Genomic DNA, 6,000 nt, shown 5'->3' with positions numbered 1-6,000 from the left:
CCGTTTGAATGCTCTTCTTCCTCAATTGTTTGATAGTGAAGGCGTCAGTTTCTTGTTTATATTTATGCTGCTTGAGAGGGTTAATCTGTGGGCTGCTTTTGGGTACTTCTGTGTCCTATCACCAATATCCCACAACAGCAGATTTGGTAAATGCCTGCTTAGCTGCTTTCCCTTCAGATACTTAACAGTAGGACAACTCTATAGACTTGTTAAGACTGTCAGAAAAGAAAAAAACGTGGTATTTTGCAATGGGAGTCTGATTTTTCTTGTAGCAATGATATAGGTTGTTTTCTTGAGCTTTGGCCTGTATTCTTTTGGCTTGATTTTGAACTGCTTGTTTTTCAATGTTTTTCCATTGACTGACGCAGAAGGCTACTTGTAAATTTGTAATAGATAAATTTCAATGTTGCACTTTGTAGGAAAACAAGACATTCGTTTTGTGCATCATAAATAAGGAAATTTAGCCTTTGACAGCAAGAACAAGCTCAGCTGATTGTGGATGTTTCTGAGGATGCATTTTAGCTTTTCACTCTCTCAACAGCATGGGAAGGACTGGGCCTCCTACTCTGGTGTGTGAAAGCTCCTTGTCTTTATCCCTGAGTGCCAGGGCTAGCCAGCATTGATAGCTGTGTTAACTGTTGAATAAACAGTGTTTATTGTTGTTGGAAAAAAGTAATTCCCCCTCTGGCAGTGAGGAAGGTGTGATTTGTAAATAGAAGTCTGGGAGCAGTGGTGTGGTTGCAGATACAGTGAGGATTTGACAGAAAAGCAGCAGAGCTGGATTACATATATGTTGGTGTTTGGGAGCAGAACAGCCTGGTCAAAAGGCAGACTCTCCTTGCCAGAGCCACTGGACTGAAAGAGACCCTGTAGAAAATAGAAACTGCAAAATGGCTCATGCACCAGCTATGCTTGCTAAGGGGGAATTCTCCAAATTATGTGGGACTGGGAAAACATACCTAAGAGCTTTGTTTGATAGCATTTCAAACATGAAATATCTTTAAGAGAAGTACCTTATACTGGCTCTGCTGTAGATACTGAGATGCATGCTAAGGCTTGTTACAGAGGTCATGGCAGTTTTCCTTTGAACAGATGATACTGCTTGTATGTAGACAGAAATGTTCTTTCAGAGAATCCCCACTCAGCTGGCCTGCTTTTGCAGGCTTCCAGCTCTCAGGAGACTTTGCTTAGCTCTGGTCTCCTACCTAGGATGTTTTTGTCATTAATTTCCGCTGGAACGGAGGCACCTGAGTTGCAAGCAGATGTTGGAGGAACATTTGGGAATGCGCCACTTCCCCTTTTCTTACACTTTTCCCTGCGCCTCTGCCTTTGGCCGCAGTCAGAGACAGGATCCTGATTAAGGTGGACATACATCTACCTTAGCAATGCTATTCTTTTTGTTGTTTTTGGTTTTCTCTCATACCTCTTTGCCACCCCATCTCAACGCTGAGAAGTTGATTGAGGAGATACCTTGGTCTCTTCCCTGACTTAAGCCTGACTTCAGCTACAGACTGGATGTAGAAATGGCAATGAGCAGTTTAGTATCTGGCCTTGGCAGCCAGTTTATGCAGCAACTCCGCAGGAGAAGCTTCCCTTTCTTAAATATAGGATTCTCACAGTAGCTGCAGATATGCTGAATTGTCCCTCGCGGCACTTATCTCCCTGATGCGTGCAGCAGGCTCCCTGCCCTGGACCTGGCCGCTACTTAGTCGGGATATAGATGTTTAGTCTGTTTTAATCTGTTCCTGACAAATCCATCGCAGAAACCTCTCAGCCATTTCTGCCACCTTTCTCCCAACTCTGCAGTTTGCCGATACCCAGCCTGCTGCTGGGGATTTAAAAAATTGTATGTTTATTCTTAAGCAAGCAGTTCTCTGCACTGAGCTCTTGCAGAGCAACTGTGTGCATGAAGGTATATAGGAGGTGGAAGCTGGAAAAGGGGGGAAGATGCACCAGGATGGTGGCTGTCACTCCCTGACCCCACTAAGGACCTGCTCAGAGCCCATGCCTCATTTTAAGTCTGTCACCTCAGTCATGGAGGAGCTGCTGGAACAGGCTGGGAACAGGCTGTGCTGCTGCTATTGGCACTACACAAAAAGGCATTCACAAATAACGAAGCTCTGAGCAAAAGTGTCAGCAGCTTGAATTGGGGTCAGTTGTGCTTGTAGAGAGAAGCAGGATGGGCTGGAGGAGTGGGGAAGAGACCTCCCCCTCTTCTGCCTGGCTGGGGGAAGGGGCCTCCAAGGCAATGATGAGGAAATCTGCTTCCACTAACTATTCATGGGAAAGCTGGGTTCTGGCGGGTGTCCTCGACGCTGCTGCAGAGCAGGGTCTGGTCACCCTGGTCTTCTTCAGGCTTTACATGGATACCCAAAAAAGCATGGTCCCAACCACAGAGCTTGGCTTTCTGAGGCTGTTGTGGGCAATCAGATGCTGCCCACAGATCAGCAGTTCATGAAGCATCCCAACTGTCTGTGATGCCCTGAGGAGCCCTGGAGAAGCTGCCACCTTGCTTCATGCCTCTGTTTCCCCTTTTTTATAATAGGATAATAATACTGATCTACCAAGAGGGGGTGAGGAGAGGACAAATGTTTGTGTCATTGTGGCTGTGCCTGCCAGACAGGCTGCTGCTCTCAGTGACTGAAGGTTGGTTTTGAGTCTAAGGCAGAAGGATAATTGCCTTTGGCATTAAACAAGTGGCTGGCTCGGAACACATGATGACATCTCTTCATACTATTTCCTTAAAAGAGGAAGGCAGATCCTACCAGGTCCAAGCAGCACCAAGGGTTTTTTAAGCCTATCTCTGTACCAGCTAGTCTGTGCACTTGAATGTATCGTGCCTCTGGTTAAGGAAGCTCTCCAAGTCAAGTCATAAGGTTCCACCACAGCAAGGTATGTAAAACATTGTCTTTCCAGGCCATAACTGCTTTGTGAATCAACTCTGAGGTAAGAATGAAGGTTTTTTTTAAGGATGTATGGAGTGGGAGCAAGGCCTGCTGCTGCCTCCCAGGTACTTAATAGCACCAAATTGCTAAAAGACGGTGTCAGCAAAATTTTTCTGCAGTGCATTTCCTGGGGTTGAGCCACCAGTGCTACTTGCTCTGAAGACATAAGACACAGACCTGAGAACATGTGAGATGTAGTGTTGCTGTTCCTCATCCTGGAAGGGTTAGCGAGTGTGCAGGTACCAGCTGGACATGCACTCAGGTTTATTACAAGTGCAATCACCAAATGCCTTCTCCTGAAACCCCGGGGCTGCTTTGCTGCAAATTAAAGAAGAGAGCAGCAGCCCATATGCTATTTCACTGCTTGAACTGGGGAGAAAAAATGAAGTGCCTATTTTAGTGCAGTCAGAAAGCTGTGCTCTGCTCAAGGTAGTTCCTGAGCCACCTATCCATGCTTTAATGGAAGGGAACACACCTGTCCTAGCTACAACCAGTTAGCCAGAAGTGGAAGGGCTGGCAATGCTTGCTGTTGAGGAAATCTCTGGATGACAGTTTGGCAAAGACCAAGGGGCAAATGCAGGCCCCAAATGCTCCCACTAAGCGGTGTCAGGTGCCTTTCACAGGACTGTCATGTGCCAGGTGAAAAGGGGCTACGACTTACGCAACAGGGCTTTTTCGGGCTCAGTGTGTGCCAGGGGTTCAGTGGGATTTGTTCACTGTTGGTTGTGACTGAGTTACCATTGGAAGGGTGAACCTGGGGAACTGGATTGCAGGAATGCTCTTCAACTGCTTCCCTGCAAAGACAGGCAGCTACTTAAGGAGTCTGTAGCGGTTTTTAAGCAGCACAGAAGTATTATGTATGTTGTGTTACTGTTAAGCCTTGGCACGCTCTGGAAACGTCTGGCATCCTTATTCTTCTATTAGCAAAATGAGGTTTAGGAAGTTTAAGTGACCAGAATCCCAACAGATTTCTGCATGAGGAAGAAATGAAAGGTGGGGCTGTTGTCATGCCTTGCCAAAAACATAATAAATGACAATCAAATGTTGCTAACTGTGCTTGTTCTTTATTTCTAACATGGTTTTCATAACAGAAACAGAGTTGGAAATTAGAGAAAACGTCACTTCAGTGTGAATAGATCACAAGGACAGAGTAGCTCAGAGGATGTAACCCCTCCCTTACATGTACAAAGATGCTGGGTGTGATTAACTGTTTCAGCACCCAAAATACTGCAAGGGGCTTGTCAGCACTTTCTGAGGTTTTAGTTTGCCAAGCGGTGTCTACCTGTCTCCTGAGAAAGTTCTTATGGATCCATAGTCAATAAAAAGCTGTAAATGAGTGTTATAAAGGGTTGACTACCTTAAGTCAAAATAATAGTTCCTTTTCCAGGTGAAAACTTGTCCCAAAGACGAAGTGATTGGCTGAAGGTCCCTTAGAAATGTAAAGCAGAAACAGGAGATGAATCCAAGTCACCTGACATCCCATTTGATGCTTTTTAACCAAACTGCCTCCCTGCATTATGGGAAACTCAGCAAGAAATGTAGCTAATGAAGCCGCCTGGAAGAATGAGTCTACTGCTATCCACCAGGTAATCGTTTAGATTTAAGAAATGGCATAACTTGTAAGGAGGAAGTTTACAAAATATGTCAACCGAAGGCGCTGCCATGTTTAATGCATTTGGTGCCAATGATTTGCTTTCCCTTGCTATGCTGTTTACAGAGCAGCTGGTGCAGAGCTGTTGAGCTTGCTATTGAAGATGAAAGGCTGGTTGTTTTTCAAAGCCCTTTGTGCCTCTTTGCTCCTAACTGGAGCTGTCAGTGCAGATGCTTTTTATTTCCTTTATCACAGGAGGTCTGAAGTCCCTTCTCTAAAGATTTCCTCAATTCAAAGGAAGATTTCTCTTACTTAGTCCCAAATGACCTAGAGGGTCTTTGCTCTTTTGTTTGGGCTGAAGATTCCACAGGCAACGCCAGTGCCTTCCAAGGACTGCTGAAAACCTTTAACCCCCAGGCAGCTGCTGTCTCATCTAAAGTCCTTCGATGAAGGCATGAGGAATTCAGTCTGTCCTGCTTGTTTCTGTGGCCTGGGAATAAGAACGCTCCTCTTGAACCATATAGGTGCAGAGAAAAATTTCCAGTGATTATTAATTAGTAATGTTTACAATGGCACATAAAGAATGAAGCTTCCTCCTTCAAAACAAACTCAGAGAGTATGCGTTAGGTGCTGTGCAACCCCCCACAGAAAGATGCTCACTGAAGTTGTTTAAAAGCCAAATAATCAAGGCAGCAGAATCTTCTCCACTTCACAGCTGAAGCTGTGGGAGGTCAAGTAATTTACCCGAGAGCATGACAGGAAGATGAGACACAGCTGAGAATTGAATAAAGGTGCTGCTTTGGTGTCTTGACCTGATTTTCCTCATGTGCCATCTCTTATGCCGTGAAATAGGCTGAATTATAGGATTTTTCTCTTTCATGTAGTCTTTCAGCAGGTGATTCTGTTACCTTGGTGGTGATGGTGGGGCTATCTTAAGAATCTCTCTGATCAGCCATTAGATCTGCGTGATCTCCCTGTTTTTGAAATGTTCTAGCCGATAAGTTTCTCTCAGAGCTGATCTTATTGGTGTTTAATGGCAGTTTGAAGGGCTGTGCCTGTGATGCCCATTCCAAGCGTGCAGCCTTCCCACCCAGCCTATGCCAGCAGGGTTATCTGTCAGTCAAACTGATGCTCCTAAGTGGATACATCACCCAACTGGAAAGCAGTCTTCACAAATCTCATAACCAAGCTCTCCTGAAAAGAACTGGATCCTCAGTATTCTCCAAAACTTCCCATCAGTGCATTCAAGCGACTTCTGACAGAGAAAATGCTCTACAGCTAAATGTGCTTTTCATCTGTAAATGTGTTTTGGGTAAATGACTCATAAGAGTGATTCCAGCTGGTATTTTCAGGTTGCCCTGTAGCTCTGCTGCCATCCCACTTGCTGACCACAGCCCTGAGAGGAGCTGCAGCTGAGCTGCTTGTGAGTTGCGCAGGACTGAAAAGCCCATAGCTCAGCCACTC

The sequence above is a fragment of the Cuculus canorus genome, chromosome 6 (assembly GCF_017976375.1).
Source record: "Cuculus canorus isolate bCucCan1 chromosome 6, bCucCan1.pri, whole genome shotgun sequence".
Taxonomy (NCBI): domain Eukaryota; kingdom Metazoa; phylum Chordata; class Aves; order Cuculiformes; family Cuculidae; genus Cuculus; species Cuculus canorus.
The sequence above is the reverse complement of the archived record's forward strand: the minus strand, read 5'-3'. Positions refer to the sequence as shown.